We start from the raw sequence: 21239 nt of genomic DNA on the forward strand, positions 1-21239 counted from the left end.
TGTTGACTAGATAATGCTTGTCTCACATATTTGTTCACTTTTAGACATTGACTTTGAAACCACTTCGCCTCTGTGACAGGTTGTTACATTCATGACCATGATTTCCACATTGGCCTTTGGAAAAGTAAAAGGAAATCTGAATAATTAGTTACCTATCAGCTTTCTCCTTTTCTTCCCCCCATGCTTTTGTTCTAATCATCCGCATTTGGAGGGGACACTCTGAATATAGAAGCAACCTGCCATTCTACTAGCTCTCTTGTAACAAATGTAAACATCTGTCCCAACACCAGGCTTTGATGAATAGGGTTTTTTATATGTTTTCATGTAACTAGTAAATCCCTACTGGTGGAAAGGAGAAGATTACAGAGTCAGGAAAAACTTTTTTGTGTGATCTGTTCCTTTCTGCATGCTTCAATTAACTGAAGCTGTTCAGCCAACATTTATTGAGTACTTATGATTTATTTCATTCTGTTACAAAATAACAATCCCTTTTTCTTTTGAACTCCTGATAATAGATTTTTACCCATAAGTTAATGGTTCTTGGAATCAAATGCATATCTTAAAACAAAATATCTTAATCATCTTCTTTTGTGAGGAGGCCTGCGTTTCTCATTTTAAAGACTCCCCCCTGCCTCTTTTTCTACTTACAAACAGCAAAATCATTTGTCTGGTGTTGTTACCAGGTTAGTTTGAAAGTGTCTTATAAAAGCCAAATAAATAGGAGCAATGCTTTACTCTCCCAAAGTTTCTCCTGAATCTTAGCTTTGCAATAATTTCCTATTTTGTAGACCATATTCATTCACTATTTGTTTATTGATAAACATTTATCAAGGACCTGATGTTTACTCAGCTCCATATTTTGTGTTATACTGGAACAGGCTCAAATCTATGACGTACAGAATCCCCAAAGAGTACCTTTATAAGTTACGTAAATTTCTGGGGCTGTGCCATCTTATTACCTTTCTATTAAAATGTCAACATCTTCTATACTTTTTCTCTATCCTGACAAGATACGCTATCTTCAGGTTAATCTAAATCTTTTGGTTCAAATTCAAACCCCCCCGCCCCCCCCCCGGCCCCCCCCCCCCCCCCCCGCTCAATAATCTCTTTCTGGCACTCTGGGCAGTGTCTTCATACCTAAAATAGGCACAATGATTTTACCTACAGTATTGCGTTGCTGTAAGGATTAAATGTAAAGCATACAGTATATGCCTGGCACATAGCAAGCAACCCCATTCACGGTTGCTGTGGATTTCAGATTTGTTTGCATCAGTACTCAATAACTTTCATTTCACCCTGTTGTTTCAACCAATGACTATCTTATAGATTAACCAGGAATGGAGTCATTGCACATTGGGATTTCATTTCAGCACAGATAGTATTAGGAAGCATCTATTCCAACACTTTTTCTTCATGTGATCTGTACATTGTAGGGTAATCCAGAAACAAGCGTTTGGTTCTTTCCTGGTGAGAAAATATAAGAGAAGATGAAACTGCTATAAATGTCAATAATTTAAACATAAAAGACATAGAAATAGATGGATATGAAAAAAGAAATATATTATATATATATATATATAATATCTATGTGTATACACACACACACAGCTGTTTCTTAAACACGGCCATTTTTCTTAAGCCCAAACTTGATTTCCAGGTACAGGTCCGTGTAACTTAACTTGGCATTCAGGTCATGAAGTCCCCTATACCCTAAGGCCACAGACATCTAACGTGGAGGCAAACTGCATGCCCTACACACATCACCGGGGGAACCCTGGGGCGTTCGCTGTGGCTCCCACCTGTCTGCCAGGTCATTGTGACGCAAATGCTATGGACACGTGGAACACCTGCAGGCGAGCAGGGGCGGGGTCACCCCGGGCGGCAGATGCGAGCGAGGGATACCTCAGGAGATGGGGATCGAGGAAAGACCCCAGGGAGCAGAGAGAGACAGACTCACTCCCCCCATCCCCGACCCGCCTCGAACAAGGTGAGGCCCTAGCCACCTCCCTCCGCCCGTCCCGAGGTCTTTCTGGGAAGGGGCGTCCTGGAGGTGGCGTCTCCGCGAGGAGAGGAGTGGGGAAGGGAGGCGGCGGCGGCCCCGGGGCGGCGGGCGCTGGCACGGAGGCGAGGGCGCCGGCTCCCCCGGGCCGCTGCGCTGCGCTGCGGTGCTCAGGGGCTCTGCCGGCTGCTATTCCGGCTGGCGGCGGCCGCCGCAGGAAGGGCCGGTTCCTGCGCTCCCCCCGCCCCCTTCCCTCGCCTTCTGCTGACGCTGACGTCGGATGAGGGAGCTGGAGGGACGCTCCGATCGCTGCCGGGAGGCTCCCAGGGGCCCGGGCTCCGAGGTACCTGCCCTCCGGGGCCGGGGCGGGGGCGCGCCGGGCGGGCTGCAGGCAGCAGCGGGAGACGCCCGGCAGCCGGGGAGGTCCGGGCGCCAGTTAGGGGCGGTGTCCTCTGCCCTCCGCGGGTGGCGGGTGACAGGCGGGTCGCCCCCTCGGGTCCCTGGCCCCCGTGAGGGAAACGCTTCAGCCCCTTCCCCTCCCCCGCCTCCCCCTCCGGCCTGGGAAGGTCTGGAGGACTCGCGCGCCTAGAGAGCGTCAGCCCCGGGGGAGCGGGAGGGAAGCGTTCCGCGCTCCGGCCCCATCTCTCGCCCCAGCCCTGGCATCACTGGCACCCCCGCCAGCCCACCCCACCACCCACGCCGTGCCTCGCCTTCCCAGTGGCTCCAGCCCCAGGACCCCGAGGTCCCTTCTGGGCAGGGACTTGCGTCCAGGGTTGACTTGTTGACAAGTTCACCTGCCGCGGCGCCTGGTGTTTGCATTTTCCCTTCGCCCCATTGCCGGTTTTTGGCAGTGGCGGCGGAGAGCAGATGGGTAGCTTTTTATAATCACTAGTGCCAGGAGGCCTGAGGTTGGTCCCCTGCGGAAGAGGTGCTTCACTAGTCTCGGACTAGACAGGCGCAAGAGTCCCTAAGCAGGCCAGGTTCTTGCAGCCCCTAGCGCGCCGGTTTCCTTTGGGTGCTGCTGACTCCGCCTTTCCTGCCCTGGGGCTATTGCAGCTTCTGTTTCCTCTAGAAACGAACATATCCTGTTGTTCTGTCTGCCTTTTCCCCAAAGCGGCTCTCCGTTAACCTTTCCCACTGTCTTTTTACTTGGAGTGCCCCAAAGCCCCTCACCTTATTTTGGAGGTCTGAAAAGTATCGCGCCCTTACGCTGGCGAAAGGCATTAACTAACTGGTTGGGAAGAGTTGGAGAGAATCATGTTCTCTTCTTTTAGATAGCATAAAAAATAAGATTTTCTCCATAGATCTGGGTGGCAGCCTTAGTAACCGAGATCTGGTAACAGTATAAAAATTATCAAGGCCTGGAAAATATATCACCAGCTGGTTTGGGAAAGACACTGAATGCAGAAAGAAAGACACATAAGATATTCATTGGCCATTAAGGTCCTATAAATTATGACTCATTGCAAACATGTTTGTGTCCGTACATTTCAGTAAAATCTCTCCATAAAAACCTCAAGTTGGTTTCTGTGGCCCTCTGGCTTAGATTTGAGATCTGAACTGTTCCTGGGGTTGGGAAGTGAAATGGGAAATGCTTAACTAGTTTGAAATCAGTGCTCCAGACTGTCTCTTACTTTCTGTTAACACACACACACACACACACACACACTTTTAAGTAAGTTTTCAAACCAAGTATTTCTTTTTAGGTTTCAGTCTTTATTTTTGAAACATCTTTGGAGAGAATACCATAGGGACAAAATTGGTTCATAATTCTTTATAGCTCAAATATTGCTGTTTGGTTTTGGACTAATACTGTGTATATAATTTTAATTGCAGATGTTGCTTTCTAATTATTTCTTCTTATATTACATAGGTGAATAGTTATGTTGTTATTAAAGATGAGTCTTTGGGAAACATAACAGTTAAACTACAGAGGACTACTTGTAATAATGGAGAGACCACTAAAAACTGACCCTAGATCCTTCACCCGTAGATCACTGAATGCTAAAGACACTGGGTGATTTCTTTTATAGTTGTTTTACCCGCATTTGGTACACTTGAGTAATTGAGTGCTTTCTCTAAGCATCCTTGTGGTGGTCCATATCTCTCCATATCAACCTTAGGAAAAGTACAGAAAATGTTGTTATTCAAAAGAAAACCTTCAAAATTGCTTCATTGTCAAGGTCTTTGACTAAACAGTGCATTTTTTCAGGTGTGAGCAGTGTTATCAGAGTTAGAGAGGTATGGCAACTGTGATATGACAGGAGGGTAAACCTGTGTTTGGTGTGAACTTTAAAGTTACAAGAACCTCATGCAGGAGAGGGTGAGGAAGTGGATAGGCCACAAGGAGCAGGAAGAATGTTTCTTCTTTATTAGTTGAGCTAACAGCTAGAGGCCTGAGGGTATGTGGCAGTGTTTATGATCAGCTTCTGGCCACTAGTGTCCTTTTTATTCTGTCTGCATTATCGAATTTATGGGAACCATGGATAAAGATGCTATCTGCATATTTTTGTCCGTGAGACCAACATAGATCACTAATGAACCTTATCCCCACCCTGCTGCCATCTAGACTCTGCCTCAGCAAAGCCTGAAACTCAAAAACTGATAGAGGAAAAGCATTTCTTCTCCATTTTTTTCCTCGACTCTCAATCTGAGAGTTTTATACCACAATCATGTCTAGCACTGGGAAGGAGTACAGAGGACAAACCAGCTTTGGATGTGGATAGAGCAGGATTGGAACCTCTGCTGTAACACCTAGCTAGCCATGCCATTAGGCTCTCTAAATCACTACTTCCTTATTGTAGCACAGGAAGATCCATCTTTTAGGGTTATGGTGGGGATTAGAGATTATATAAAATGCTTTGCACAGTAAATAGGACTCAAGTAGTCATGATAAATTATTCTTTCACATGCTCAATATTCTGGTACCTGTATTGGAAAAGGTGCTACTGCTTTACCTGTGATAGGAAATGTGTTCCAATTTGATTTTGAGTAGTTTAGTTTTGTACCAATACTGAGATCCTGGGCTTTATAGAAAATACTCTCTGAAGTTGGGGGATACAATCTGTAGTCCAGGAACAAAACAAAGCTAATTTGTTCCAGTGGGGATAGATCTTCCACGCCCCTGCCACTCAAATGTGGTCCACAGACTATCAGCATTGGCTTCCCCTGGGAGCTTGTTAGAAATGCAGACCCTCAGCCTGCCTGCCCTTCTTGCTCCAGACCCACCAAATTCAAATCTACATTTTAACAAGATCCCCATGTGTACATTAAAATTTGAGAAGCATTGATGTAACCTGGTATTTCTCAAACTTTAGTGTCCCAGAGAATCACTGGGGGGCTTGTTAAATGTGGATTCCCAGCCTGGCTTCCCCATCTGCTGGTACCTTAGGTAGCTCTGATGCCCAGGGTCTTCTGCTGCTATTTGAGAAACACTTCACCAAACTATCCAGAACAGGACTCTAAAATGAGCCTCTGTCCTCTTCCTTAACAAAACACTGTGGCAACCATGACCTTATTTGATATTCGACCCCTTTTGAGGTAATAGGTATTATAATCCCCGTCTGTCTGAAAAGGACTATAGGCATGATTTGCCCTGAATAAAGAATGCATTTGGTAGAACTGCCTTGAATTCTTAATAAATCCTAATTGACCACACTTTCACTACTCTAGCATTAAATTAATATAGTTTTCATTTTGGGGTTTTTGGGGGGAGGTCTATAAGTAATTTTTACAAATACTAATGAATCTCTGCAGGACAGGGATGACTATACATGAGAGAGCCTTTTATACAGGCTTTTAAAACAAAGCCTTCCTTCTACCTAATTCTAGGCCATTTACTTAAGATAACTAATTTTAGGCTTCATCGTAAAACGAGGATGATGTCAACTTGGCAGTGTTGTGAGTATAAGCAGTGATATGGATAAAGTGTACATCTCAGTGTCTGAAAAGTGGCAGTTCCCCAATCAGTGGTGACTGCTTGTCCCAATGTAAACCTAGTGAGAGAAAATGAGTTCATGACAAGTTGGGAAAATGACACCCTGCATCACTTATGAGAATTGCCAGTCTCTCTTGCTGAGTCAGATGACATCATTCATCAAGCCTTTGCCCAAATCAGAGAAGGGGGGTGACTTAGTATTCAGTAAGCATCTATTGTGTATGTACCATGTCCCATGCACTTTGCTAAACGCTGGGAATCCCAAGGCAAGACCCAGACCTCCCGTGCTCTGGAGGAGCGTGTAGCTGGTAAGGGAGACAGAGGAGGCTTTCAGCAAAAGCAGGGAGGGGACAGAGAGAGGCACAGGGGCGTGATGAAACCCAGGGCTGATGCATCCCATCCAGACAGGCCAGAGGGTAGAGAAAACCTGAGAGGGTTCATGAAGGAGGTTGCCCTTGAGGTGAGTCTTAAAGGACAGATAGGAATTCAGCAGGTGAATAAGGTTTGGGAGGAGGGAAAGAATTCCCAACAGAGCATCGGTGTGTACAGAGGTTCAGAGATAAGGGAGAGAATCCTGGTAAACAGTCCTTATGTCTGGAGCCCGATGTGCATGTGTGTCTCTTATTAACTGAGTGGTCTTGGGCAATCCTCTGTGAGTTGGCAGAATTAAATGCATCAATCAATCCGCGTAAGCATAGGACTAATTTCAGTTATGTGCAAGATAGTTGTGGAGGTGGTAGAGATTATTAATAGAAAATAGGGGACTAATATTAAAAAGTCATTAAAATTGGAGAATGATACAGGGGTCAATTTTAGAATACACTTAGCAGAAAATACATGGAATTAAAAGAGGGTGACTGGAAAAGACAATGTAATACAGCACTGTGGAGTGGGAAGCACAAGGTACATGTGTTCAGAGATGGTCCGCTGCATATGTAGACAATGGTCATCGTTAACCCTAAGAGTCTAGATTGGAGCCTAGAAAGGTCCTCTAGTTCTAGGTGGTGAGAGTATTTGTACAAGTGACTGTAAAGTATTGCAGCTACTTTCCAAGAGGACACACATTAAAAATCCATCCCATTACTTACCGTCATTATGACAACTCACTCCCGCTTCTCTGTTTTCAGAATAGGAACGTAGACACCAGTGTCAGAAACCTACTAGTACTTAGGGGAAATCCAGCCATCTCTGCGATGTCTCCCTGGCAGAAATCAGAGACCAAAGAGCTAATTTTGATAAATGATGCCACCTTTCCTTATTCATAGGAACCCTGATAGCCAGCAGGAGTCGATCAGCATTTGCAGGTTTTGTTGTGCCCGGTAGTACCATGATGGCAATGGATTTGGAACGCACATAGATAGCAGCTGAGCCTGTGATTGGAAGCGATTGTTTTCTTAGAAATGTAGCCCATTAACCAACCTCCTTTCTTACAGAAGTAGAGCAGAGTGGTTAAAAATAGGAACTTGGGAGTCAAAAGCAGACTTAACTGAGTTTACTACTTGTTAACTTTGGGCAAATTACTTCACCTTTCTGAGCTTTTTTTTCTCACTTACAAAATAGGAGTGATAGGCCTTCCACATTGTATTGTATGGAAATGAGATGATTTGTGTTAAGGGCTTCACATATGCAGAGTGCTCAGTAAGTGTTAGCACATAATTATTGCCCACGTCTAGCACATACTTACTGAATGCCTACTGTGCGTCAGGTGCTGTGTCGTACTAAGGAGGCAAAGATTAACTTAAGGGTCCCTGCCCTCAGCACCTACAGTCCAGCTGCAGGAGATACAGATGTAATTAGCTCCTTGCAGAAGCACAGAGGGAATGCAGCGACACCGCCCAGCATGGGGCAGTCAGTTCTTCAGTGGGGAGGACAGGAGTGGCAATTCCCTCCGGGAGGGGGCAGAAAGCAGAGGGGGTTGGATTGGGAAGACTTCACTGAGAAGGTGGCATGTGAGGACAGTCTTGATGTAAGTTGTAATTTAGTCATTTGGACAAAGGACAGGGGGTCATTCCAAGTGGAAAGAATCATCTCCAAGTGTTGAAGTGGCAGAGTATATTCAGGGAAGCTCTAGCATTCTGAAATGGCCAGAAGTAACAGTTCTGTGTGAGATACAGTAAAATTTGAGGGGAAGGGAGCTAGGATATAAACGGGCTTGTGTTTTTTGCTAAGAAGTTTGGGAATTCTCTAGTGGCAAGAGAAAGCAATGAGAACATTTTAAGTAGGAGAGAGGAATAATTAGATTTGCATTTTATAGTAATAGTTCAGACCATGGTGTAAAAGGTTGGAATAGGCAGATACAGGGATAGTATTGTGTCTTACGGCCTAAGTGCTGTCTGTGACAATAAAAAGGAGATGATGAATTTAACCACATTTTCAGAGGTAGAATGGAAAGAACTTAGAGACTGGTTGCAAAAGATGAGAGGGAAGTCATTTACAACTTAGGCCACTCAGTGGATTTAGTGCTGGAAATTAACAGAGGGACCCCAGGAAGAAGAATGACTTGGGAGTAGAGATGGAGAGAGAGAAGTTTAGTTTGAGATGTATTGAATTTAAAGTGCCTGTGGGACATCCAGGTAAACTCAGGAGATGGAAATGTGCATCTGGAGTTCTGGAGAGTGTCGAATTTCACAAGTCATTGGCACATAGCTGGTGGTTGAAGCCATGGAAGTGTATGAAATCACCTAAGGAGAGCAAGTGAAGTGTAATAGAAGATAGCCAAGGTTGGAACCTTATAGATCACTGATATTTGAGATAAGGGCACAGAGGAAGAAAAGCTAACAAAGAAAATTGAAAAGGTACAAAAGTGTAGAGAGTGTTTCCTAAGAAAAGGAAAGCATTTCAAGCAAAAAAAAAAAAAAAAAAAAAGGGAGCATAGTTGGAGGTCACGTGAGATGAGGCCTTGAGTTCAGCCCACAGTGAAAGATTTTCTCTGTATGGTGGAGAAAGGAAGCAGACAGTGTGGGCTTAGAAGAACTCAGACTGTGAGGAGAAGGAAGAGGATGGTAACCAGAGGGAGAAAGAGGTTAAAGCATGTGGGCTGAAGACAGAAAGCAAGGGAGGTTGATTAACTTGAAAGAGAAGGTATAATAGATGGACCAAGGTGGGGAGGGGCACGAGTGTGGGACTGTCCCTCCTACAGAGAAGGAAGGGAACAGCAGGGGTTAAGGTCATGGTGCTGGGAAGTTCCAGATAAGTGAGCAGGGGTGCACGCAGAGTGGAAGATGTGCGAGAAGGTGCCCAATGTGATGCCAAGGCCATGGCTCCCCAGAGCACATGAGGAGGGAGACTGCCTAGCATCATCCTGAAGAGTTTTCTTCCACCTGCTGCTCCCTGCGGGCGAAGGGTTGAGTGTCCTTGTATCTAATGCTGTCTCCTTGGTGTTGCCATATGCAGCACTGGCGTCATTGTGAAGTACATGCATGTAGTGTTGATGCCAAACCACTCCCCGCTTTCTGCTTCCTGCTTCTCTCTTCTCTGCACTCCTGACTTGGAGTTCAGTGCCTTCCTGGTGCTTCTACCTGGGCCTGCCCTACCAGGCTTATGCCCAATGGCCCTGTCTTTCCTGACCCTCATCGAAACAACTAGTCTTGTGCCTTGTGAGCTCTGGGCTTTGCTGCACTTTCATCCCATAAACTTATTCCCTGAGAAAGTAGAGAGAATGTGAAAAAAGGGATCTTTTATTTGTTCTCAAATAACACCAATTAGATGGCCGAATAGAGGCAAGAATGGCTCTGTTTTGGGGAGTATAGGAACATATGGAGCTTTATCCTTCTGTCTGCTCCCCTTTGCTGCTGACTTTTAAGGTCCCTTTCTTGTTCCTCCCTCCCCTGTCTGGACTGCCTGCATTCCTTGCTCATAAGCCACCTGAAACTCAAACATGATTTACCTGCTGCAGCTTAACCAAGCAAAGTCCCCGAATGTGTGCCATTTCCAGAAGAAGGGAGCTGTGGTAGTTTTTTTTACAGGGCCTGTGCACAGCAGAGACATTTTATAAACCACATATTGGTGTCTGTATATTTCCGTAATGTAAGACTAATGAAACGAGGCTTACTTTGTGCCTTGGGAAATTTTCTTCAGTCCTGGGCCTCAGTTCCCTCATCAGTGAAAGGAGGAAGAGTGGACTAAAATGATCTGTAAATTCTCTCTAGCTGTCAGCTAGGAAATCCTATGGAGTCATAACAAATTGCTAGATCATCTCTGTAGGAGGCTCCAAATTATGAATTTAACCTTAAAGGAAGAGAACTTTGTAAACATTAGTGTTTCCCTAATTATCCTGTGATTGCTGACATTATGCTTATGTGCAATTTCGTATAATTATGGTCCCCACATTCATAGCCTTGTTCCTCCTTCACACTTGTTATTAATCATTTGTACCATTCAATTTATGTATGAATTACAATTGTCCCTTAGCATACGAGGGGGATTAGTTCCAGGACCACACTCGGATACCAAAACCCCTTCACACTGAAGTCCTGCAGTCTGCCCTGCAGGACCCGTGTATATGTACAAAAAGTCATCCCTCTGTATATGTAGGTTTTCCATCCCACGAATGCTGTATTTTCAGTTTTCGTGTGGTTGAATAAAATCTATGTGTAAGTGAACCCATGTAGTTCATTCTTTTTTTTTTTTTAATTTCAGAATATTACGGGGCTACAAATGTTTTGGTTACATGGGTTGCTTATGTACCGCTTGAGTCAAAGTTATAAGTGTGCCCATCACCCAGATAGTGTACATTGTGCCCATTAGGTATGATTTTACCAGTTTATTCTTCCATGTAATTCAAGGGTCAACTGTATGTTTATGTTTCCTTTATAAATATATGTATATATTTTATATGTGTGTGTACATATTTGTATATATCTTATACAGAGGGAGAGGAAGACCTATATTTTCACTTCTGATGGTCTTATAGTAACCCATCCATTTCACTTATCATTCATACGAATCTGATTTAAAGCAAATAGTACATTTTGCACATAGATTTGGACCTTTTTAAAACAACTTATATGAAACTGTAGAGTATAATCATTTTTAGGGCATTTAAAATGTATATATATGATTTTACTTTTGTAATGACATCTCTGACAGAATAACTGTCAGACATTCTGAGTAGAAAGAACTGTTTAAAGTTATTTGTATCTAATACAGAGTATTGGTGGCCTAAGTTATGGAATTAATTTTTTGCTCTTTGCTATTTTGCTTAATGCTTTAGACCAATGCTGGCCAACAAAAATATAATAATAGGCACATATGTAATTTAAAACATTCTAGTAGTGGTAAAATAATTTTAGTTTAAAAAACTAAAAAGAAACAGGTGAAATTAACTTGATTTTATTTAACTCAATATATCCAAAATATTATTTCAACACAAAATATAAAAGGAAATATATAATATATAAATAAACATAAAACATAATTAAATATAAAATAGAATATATAATATATATGTATAAATATATGATATATAAATGTAGTTTTATATAAGATTTAAGTATATGCCGATATATCAATAGGAATACAAATAATTTAAATAAATATAAATATAAAATGTAGGTTTATTAATGTGACGTTTTAATTCTTTTTTTTCTTTTGGTACTAAGTCTTCAAAATCCAGTGTGAATTTTACATTTAGAGTACATCTGCATTCAGACTAGACATATTTCAGGTGCTCATATTACATGTGGCTACATCGACAGCTGCTATATTGGAAAGCATAGTCTTAGGTGATATAGTTAATTTATCTCAGCTTATTCTTCCATAAAACAACTTTAAAGTTGGTGTCATTCCTTTAAAGAAACATTTATAAGAACCTTCCAAGTTTTATAATTAGATCCCAGTTAAAATATATTTTAAAGATAACATTTCGTCCTATCATTTAATGTTCTGTGCTGACATTGAAGGGTGTAGTATTTTCTTATAGAAGTTGATCGAGACCTTTGTCTGATTAGGGTGTTCCTTCATTCTTTGCCATTTAAGGCTAAACTTTTAGAAAAAAGGACATCATAAATACAGATTAAAATCTGTATGTTAGATTTGAATTGGCATTTGAAGGTTATATAAACCAACCTAAATAAAAATCAAAGGTGGGCTCACACCTGTAATCTTAGCACTCTGGGAGGCTGAGGTGGGTGGATCGCTCAAGGTCAGGAGTTCGAGACCAGCCTGAGCCAGAGCAAGACCCCATCTCTGCTAAAAATAGAAAGAAATTAGCTGGACAGCTAAAATATATAGAAAAAATTAGCCAGGCATGGTGGTGCATGCCTGTATTCCCAGGTACTCGGGAGGCTGAGGCAGAAGGATTGCTTAAGCCCAGGAGTTTAAGGTTGCTGTGAGCTAGGCTGACCCCACGGCACTCTAGCCCGGGCAACAGAGCGAGACTCTATCTAAAAAAAAAAAAAAAAAAGAATCAAAGGTGAATATAATTTGTACAATAAGTTTTTTAAATTAATTTTTTCTTTAGCAGAGGCAACCTATTTGTTCTTTTTATGTTTCTATTCTTCTAATCCATTATATATTAATAGCTCTTGTAGATTTCTTTTAGGTTTGTTGTTTGCAAATGCCAGCCTCTTTATTATTGCTGCCATGATTTGGGGATGTAGCTCAAAATTCACCATCGGCCATCCTTTGAAAGGAGGGCTGTAAGCAAGAGAAAGAGAAGCAAGGCCTAGACCACACCCCTTGTAAACAGTTTGAGTTTTGTGATTTTTCTTTAGTGTTTTTTTGTGGGATATAATATTTTAAAATAATCTTAATGTTGAAGTGATAGCATTTTAGAGAATACCTTGGCCTTTTTTTTTAAGTTTCTGTTATATTTGATATTTTCCTTTGAGAAACATCTCTTGGAATAGATGAAAAGGCTTGTTAAGCAGCCGATTAATATTTCATTCCCAGCATTTCTCCTTGTGATTTTGACCTTTAACCTAATTTTGGACAAGTCATCTCCATTTTTTAGAACCCTAATTTCCTCATCTTTAAAAAGGAATATGTTGTGTTCATTATCTCTAACCTTTCTGTCAGATATAAATGTCTCTGAAAATAATTACAATTAATTTTATAGTTTTGGTGACTGAGGGCATCCTAGATGTCAGCTAGCCTAGTCTACTACTTTGTAGATGAGCTAATTGAAGCCAGAGAGGTGAAGTGACTTGGTCAAGTTTGTAACATGGTCATGAATTTACCAGCTCTTATTTATATTGAGAAGCATATTGGAAAGCATTAAAAATGTTTACTTTAGGAATGTGACTTTGATAGTTTTAGGGCGTTATTAATTATAATTACTGCCTATATTTAACACCTGAGTTCTTTTGAAACGTAAATAAAATAATCGTTTGGAAATATCCTAAGATGCCCCACTTCATTAACAGAAAATGCAAATTGTAACAGTGACTTGCATCAGTAGGGTTTAAATAAAAACTCATCCATCTTTTAGCTGCCTTGAATAAGGTCAGAATTCTGTTTCCTCTTTTAAGGTTTGCTGACTCACAAAATTAAAGCGTGATCTCGTTTCTCATTTACTTGTGAATTTATGAAATGTCAAAAATCATTTGCAGGAGACACAAAACTAGAAACAGAGTTCATTTAATGTTATGTGGAATGCTCAAGTAATCATAACCGTGTCAAAATCTGAAAGGAGAAGCTGTGTGGTACCTCAGAGATAGGAAAAACACCCATACAAACTAGTCACAATCATATTACTTTAATTAATGTTTAGCTTTTGAAACAATGGAAGGCTAATTCAACTTCCCACCCTCCATGGGAATCTCTCTTTTTCAACTAATTGAGAACACGATTTGATGAATCGAGATTTTTAAAATAATAATTAATACAGTTACTTATGCCTAGAGGCATTGTTCCAGTTTTTTTTTTTTACTGTTTTTTTTTTTTTTACTGAAACAATTTTAATGTTTATACTCAAAACGCACTTGCCTCTCTTAATAAAAATTATAAAAATCATAAAAATCATTATTGACATAAGAGAAAGTGACTAGAGACAAACATCTAGGAGCAAAAGATGAAAACATACTTTGCCCAAAAGGAATGTACAGACATTCAATCGTATTTTACCTTCATACCTAGAACCTTTTGTGTTTCTTTTGTTCATTAGGCAAGTGTAGGAGCTAGCTTGGAAGCCCTGGCTCTGAAGCTAATTGGCTTTGTTCTTTCAGGGCCTGACACTCACTTCCCTGGATCACAAGTCCCCATTTCAGAAGCAAGGGCTTCCTTCATTCAGTTGTTTCTCCCTCTAGGCTCTACGTTGTATGATTTCCATTTGTTCTGAACCTGCATTACTTCAGATTACCTGCAAAGAAATAGTCGGTCTGATAAACTGACTGGGAGGCATACATTTCTGCTTCTCTGAAGAAAAGTTAACTACATTCAAGTTTTATAAGATTATTTCCTGACATGTAAGTTTCAGTGTATGAAAAACCAAAATGTTGAAAACTGGTCATATGTCTAGATGAAGTTGACCTCTGAAATAATGGGAAAATGGAACGAGGAGGAAATTACGTAAATTAGTATTGTGCAATTGAAAGCAAATTCCAAGAGACATGCCACAAGCTTCCAGCATTTATGATGGATGGTCAGAAGAATGACTCCCTACAATAAAAAGGTGCTTACTAAATGTGAAATGAACAGCATTGAATGTCTACCCTTCAGTGGCCACTGAGTCCATCTAAATGCTGAAAGTGGCACACGGTGCCTTCAGAGTCTGGCCCTTCTGTTTTCTCTGTCACATCTCTTTGTCTTTCTTTAAGTCATAGTAATGCATAACTGCTTATGTTGGTTACACACACCACCCTGCAATTCTGCTGCGAAAGAATTTGTTTGTGCATTCCCTCTGTCTAGAATAACAACCCCCACCACACACACACACACACACACACACACACTCGCATACACACTTCCACCCTTTGCCTGACAAGCAACTACTAATTCTTAGAGACTCTGCCCAGAGGCCACGTAGGAAGTCAGCTCTGTGCCCCCTGCTCTATGTCCCTCTAACCCTTGGCCCCTTCCTCTGCTGTGGCATTCATGAGCATAGGTAACACTTGGCATTTTCTGGCTGCAGATTGTCTTTTTCAGTTAAATATAAATAGCCCCCAAAGTCTGTGGCATATAGTGACATGTAATTTTACTGAGGTTTAATTTCAAAGAATTATTCTGCATTTCATCACATATAAGGAAGCATTGCTTGTGAGATCTTACCATTCTGTGTTCCCTGAAGAAAGAAAAATGACTGCCTAACACTTGACAAGGTAGTGATTGTATCACACATCCAGTTTCAGGAATATTGGAATGTGAACCAATTTGTACCTTAGATTCCATGGCATGTGATTCTTTGAAGGTGGCATTTGGGAACAAGTGATTTCACCGTGGAGTGGTTCTAACCTACCGCTTTGCACCCACATCACTGCAAGACTATGTTCTGTTCTTAAAAGTGTGTTTCTTATGGGGGAAAAATGGCCTCCTTCCCAAAGAAAGCTAAATTCTGGTGTGCACAACAGAACTGAAGAGCTCTGGGGTAGTGACAATTTTTATCTAGGAAATTTTGGATAACTTAGAGAGGAAAATGACAAATTTGGCATTGGCTCAGATATGCAATTCAAGAGATTCCACCGTATGCTCACTACAGACATAAGAGAAGGGATTCTGGACTCAGTTTCAGGTAGTACTCCAACTAACAGGAAAACCGCTCACTGAGTGGAAGAGAAAAATCTACTGGTAAAGTTGGAAAGGTAATTAAGCATTTGACCTCCTTAGGAAATGTGATTCAAGAGGAAGCCAGTTGCTTATTGGAATATTTATGTACGTTAGGAGTACCATGGTGGAATGACTACTGATCTTACCTTTACTCTGAGTAAGGGTTGTCTCAAGAATTTCAGATTGTTTGCATAATTCAAATGTAATTGGAGATGCCATCAGCTAACTTCACTGCCGTGAGGAAGCTCAGAGAAGAGGGTTCTAGGCCAGAACAGGTGTTCGTTGCAGCTGAAGCCAACCTATATGGAAAGAAAATGCCTTCCCATATTATGTTAATATTTCCAGGGAGAAGAATCTACTATTAGGGTTCAAGGCAGCCAAGGACAGATGGACTCGTCTATATTGTAGCAATGAGTCAAACTCCGTGTTTAAACCAGATTTGCTTTAACATTCATTCCGTGAATGTCAGGGTGTTAGGAAAAAACATTTGTTCATGTCCAAGCTGTCCAGTTTGTTCAAAATAGTTTTTAAATGGCCCTAGGAAGTAATGACAAGTGGGCTAGTCATTATAGTCTTTTGCCCATCCACATGGGGGAATAACATTGAAGACTCAACACTGCAAGCATATAAAAAGGAAAAATGAACATAGTTATTACACAGGACCCCAGTACAAAATCTGAACAGACTATTTCTCCTCCCTGTTCTCACAATTCTCTCCTCAGAGCAAGATGGTCACTTGGCCTGATGGATGTGGCTGAGAACAACTGTGGTTTTAATGCCTGGCCTTTGACCACGAGGTGAACATACTGCAACCCCATCAAGGTGCAGGCTGGGAAAGGCTATGGGGATTAGGTTGGTAGTCTTAGTGTCACCTAAGAAGAAGGTGCTGACCTCAACAGCATCCCCGCCTCTGAGCAGGAAGACGTCCTTCCCCTTCACTCTGTCTCATACACAGAGCCTGCTCCTCACCAACTCATTCCCACCCTCCCGGTGGTTATAACAAAATTAGAAACTTGCTTTTCATTGATCTACTAATCTTTGGGCCTCTACCTCTTTGATCAGGTCTTTTTTGGGGTGAGGAACAAAGATTTTTAGTTTTTATTTTTGAAGATTTAGGGGGTACAAGTGTAGTTTTGTTACATGGATATATTGTATAATAGTGAATTCTGGGCTTTTGGTATAGCTATCACCTGCGATATATTATACCCGTTAAGTAAGTTCTTATCCCTCATCCCCTTACTCTTTTCAAAATCTCCAACATCTATTATTCTCCTCTCTATGTCCATGTGTACACATTATTTAGCTCTCACTTAGAAGTGAGAACATGCAGCATTTGACTTTCTGTTTTTGAGTTATTTCACTTAAGGTAATGGCCTTCAGTTCCATCCATGCTGCTGCAAAAGACATGATTTCATTCTTTTTTATAGCTGAGTAGTGTTATATGTGTATATATATATAAAGGTCTTAATTATTATTGCTGTAATGGCTTTGTCTTCTGTGAGGAGACAGAGTTTAACTGTGAAATACATTCATGTGGTCAGGCTGTGCTGACTGTGACAATATCATGCTGTTCACAGTTCCTAGGCAACTTGATACTTGCTCTTCTTTGCTTGTCTCCCAAGGTCAGATGGCCATAAACAGAACTTTAGGAACTCTTTTCTGTGCCATTAAAAGGCTCAAGGTGTGTCACCATTCATTCTGGGCTTGCTTTATAAGTGCTTGTGGCAGAAATGGAGAAATAGCTTCCGTTGCAGAATCATGAGTTGAAATATTAGCTAATCATAGACTTCACTCCATTTTATGGAGGAAATGATATTTTTATAGCAGAATTTACAGATTCAGGCATTCATGAAGATCTTGTTATATGTCCTTTGCAAATGTCAAGGGTCTCCTAATTCTGGAAATTATGTTTACATATCTGTCTTTACTGCTAAACTTGTACTTGCACTTGTCCAGTACTGTAGTCATTAACCCTGTGTGGCTATTGAGTACTTAATGTGGCTAGTCTGAATTGAGATTTACTCAAAGTGTAAAATACACACCATATTTCAGACTTGGTGCAAATATATGAATGTTAACTACATCATTAGTAATTTTTATATTTATGACATGATGAAATAATTTTAGATATATTAGGTTAAATAAAATAATTACTAAAATTCATTTTACTTTTTTAATATGGCTATATCATTTAAAATTACATGTGTAGCTCATAGCATATTTCTATTGGACAGAGCCGATCTAGACTATAAGTTCTTAGAAGCCAGGGAAAGTGCCTGGCACATATTCATTAGATGCTCAATGCTTGTTTGATAAACCAAACTATTGAACTGAAAGGAATGGATGAGGATTATAATGATGTTTTTAAAGCAGTTATTTTGTCACTGTGGATTGGAAAGTGATAGAGCAAGATGAGATGGATTATGTCAGGAAATCTTAAGATGTTTATTAATTGTCTTTGGTGTGTGTATTTGGAACCTAAATAAAAAGAGATGCGAGCACTGGCTGCAGCTGCCTTCCCATGAGATGTGCAGATATGCCCTGTAGAGTTGGCCTGATTTTGGACACTATAATTCCTTTGCTCTAGTGCCATATAGTAATGCAGTTTGTTCAAGAAAAAACCATTTCCAGAAAGGATTTTTCTTGTATGATATTTAGCTGTGCGATTCTCAGACTTTAATGTGTTTAAGAATCACTTGCAAGGCCTGTTATGAATAGATTCCCAGAACCATTCCCAGACATTCTAGTTCAGTAGGTAAGGGATGGGGTCTAGGATTCTGCATGTTAACACCCCAGAAGATTCCAGTGCAAATGTCCTATAAACAGTACTTTGAGGAACATTAGCCATATGGTATCATACCCGGGGAATAGCATGGAAGAATAGGTAGAGGGGCAGTTTGCTGAGCAACTTTTCTTTCAATTATACTATAAACTTAATTTTTTAGGTATTTTAATAATCCAAAATTAATCAAAAAGTCACAGCAAAGGAAATAATCAACATAGTGAAAAGGCAACCTATAGGAGGCAAGAAAATATTTACAAACCATATATTGGATAGGTGGCTAATGTCCAGAATATATAAAGAACTCCTACAGATCAATAACAAAAAAACCCAAATTTAAAAACAGGCAGAGGACTTGAATAGACATTTCTCCAAAGAAAATATACAAATAGCCAAATAACATGTGAAAAGATGCACATTACTAATCATCAGAGAAATGCAAATCAAAATCCTAATGAGAATCACTTCACAATAGTTAGGATGGCTCTTATCAAAACATGGAAGTAAGCATTGGTGAGGGTATGGAGAAAGTGGAACTTTTGTGCACTGTTAGTGCAATTGAAGTGGTATAGCCACTGTGAAAAACAGTATCAAGTTTCCTCAAATATAGAACTACGATATGATGCAGCAACCTCACTTCTGGTTATATATCCAAAAGAATTGAAAACAGGATCTCAAAGAGATAGAGTTAAGTACTCAATGAACCTTGTCCATAGGTTCTAGGAAACTGTGGACTCTAAGCAAAACAACTTACATCAGGTCTTTGAATTATGTCATTTTTTTATAATGTTGATGAGAAAAAAATTGATTTCCTTATACGTTGCTTCACTGAAAGTCATAATTTCCTAGAACTTATTGACGATGTTAGGTGAGGACTTACTGTTCTTGTATACTGTAACATATACAGTATGTTATGTTTCATTGCAGCATTATTCACAGTAGCTAAGATGTGGAAGCAACGTAAATATCACTGACACATGAATAGAGGAAGAAAATGTGTGTGTGGGGTGGATGTATTCCATCATGTGTGTGTATACATATTCCATTGTGTGTTTATACACACACACACACACACACACACACAGTGAAATATTTACCTTAAAAAAGAAGGAAATCCTGTCATACGTTACAACAGAGACAAACCTTGAGGACATTATGCCTAGTGAAATAAGGCAATCACAAAAACAAAAATACTATATGATTTCACTTATATGAGTATAGAATCAGACAGTAGAATGGTGGCTCCAGGGGGCTGGGAGAGAGAGAAACTGGGAATTGTTGTTCAATGGGTGTAGAATTTCCATCATGCAGGATGAAAAAGTTCTAGAGATCTGTACAACTACATGCATATAGTTACCAGTACTGTATTGTACACTTAAAAGTTGTTGAGCATAAACATGTATTTCTTACCGTAATAAATTAATCAAAAAGTACCAACTATCCTAATAGTTCATGGTGAAATTGAACTCGAGGGAAGAGTATAATCATTTCTTTTGAACAACCGCTCTTATGGGAAATGTTGTTGGAAGGTTTGAGCTATAGAAGGTCAGTGTGCCCTTGCAGTGGAGCTGTGTGTTTGGTGAGAGGACTGGGAGCTGGTGGCCTCTCCGGGATCTCACTGAGTGGAGGGCAGAGCTTGCTCATCCTGAATGTCATTCCCAAAGCAACTTGTCCTAATACCTGGATGTCCTCCATGTGGAAGAGAGATGATGATTATGGGATGTTGTTATTTTGAGAGGCATCCGGCACTCTCTGAAAATTCCCTTCTTCCTTTCTCTTACCTGAAGCCTGGAATTTCAACACTTTAATTTTGTTCCCTTAAAACATTTTTTAATAGCCAAGGAAATCTTTAATCATTTTAGGAGTATTGGTAGCCAGGACCCTTTCTGAGACAGAAGGAGAATGACTGAATTGATTTTGTGGAGCAGTGTGAACCGCTCATATGCTGAGCACTCACTTAGGCAGCCAGAGGTTCTGTGCCTGGCCAGAGGCCATTCCTTTGGGTAGTGAGGTGTCCGTTCTTCCCAGTAACTGCTAGGCAAGCATGGGCTAACATTGTGGGTGGGCTGGTTGGCTCTGCCCCTGGCCTTGACTAACTTCCAGGAGTGGAGTGAATGGAGAGGCATTAAATGACTCCCCATATTTACTAATGAGATGAAAATACAATGCTAGGCTGGTAAATAGCACATATTTTCTTCCTTTGCACCCTTCTTGGTTTCCCATTTTAGCCTATCAACTCTTTTTTGTTCTTGTTTGGGGTGTTAAAAATTTCACTTTCATTTTCTTTTTGTTTTTGCCATGTGCTTGTTCATCTCTTAAAAATATTGATTATAAAAATATTTTAAATCTACAAAGAGGCATAGAGATGCAATACACTCACCACCTACCTTAACCAAGAGAACATTATGTGTACAGTTGAACCACTGCACACCTCTCTCAAATCACATTCACCCACATCCCCGACTGTGGTCTGTTATCTGGAATTTAGTGTAAACCCTTTATACTTTCACTATATAGTATTTGTATACCTCAGCAATATATAATATTGTGTTGCCTGTTTTTAAACTTTATGTAAATGGTATCATATTTTATATAGTCTTCTGCAACCTGCTTTTCCATTCAACCTGCCCCTACCTGTTCACTTTTTTTTTTTTTTTAAAGATATGGGGTATTGCTATTTTGCCCAAGCTGGACTTGAACTCCTGGGCTCAAGCAATCCTTCCGTTTTCACCCGAGTAGCTGGGACTATAGGTACATGCTACTGTGCCTGGCTCCTGTTCACTTTTGAAACTTCATTTGGGGTATTCTCCTGGTGTTAC

At 40.7% G+C, this 21239-nt stretch overlaps 1 protein-coding gene across 13 annotated transcripts in view; it reads left to right on the forward strand.

Moving 5' to 3' along the window:
* Positions 1 to 1871: 1871 nt before the first annotated feature.
* ICA1 (islet cell autoantigen 1) overlaps positions 1872 to 21239 on the forward strand; it is a 143151-nt gene continuing 123783 nt past the window's right edge. For 10 of the 13 annotated variants that reach the window (XR_011231798.1, XR_011231799.1, XM_069462574.1 and 7 more), the window contains exon 1: positions 2269 to 2342. The gene's annotated coding sequence lies outside the window, so the exon portion shown is untranslated. Of the gene's footprint in view, positions 1988 to 2268; positions 2343 to 21239 lie in introns of those variants that run through there. The other 3 variants (XM_069462575.1, XM_069462583.1, XM_069462578.1) reach the window with 1 other exon arrangement.

This window comes from Eulemur rufifrons, chromosome 29 (assembly GCF_041146395.1).
Source record: "Eulemur rufifrons isolate Redbay chromosome 29, OSU_ERuf_1, whole genome shotgun sequence".
Taxonomy (NCBI): Eukaryota; Metazoa; Chordata; class Mammalia; order Primates; family Lemuridae; genus Eulemur; species Eulemur rufifrons.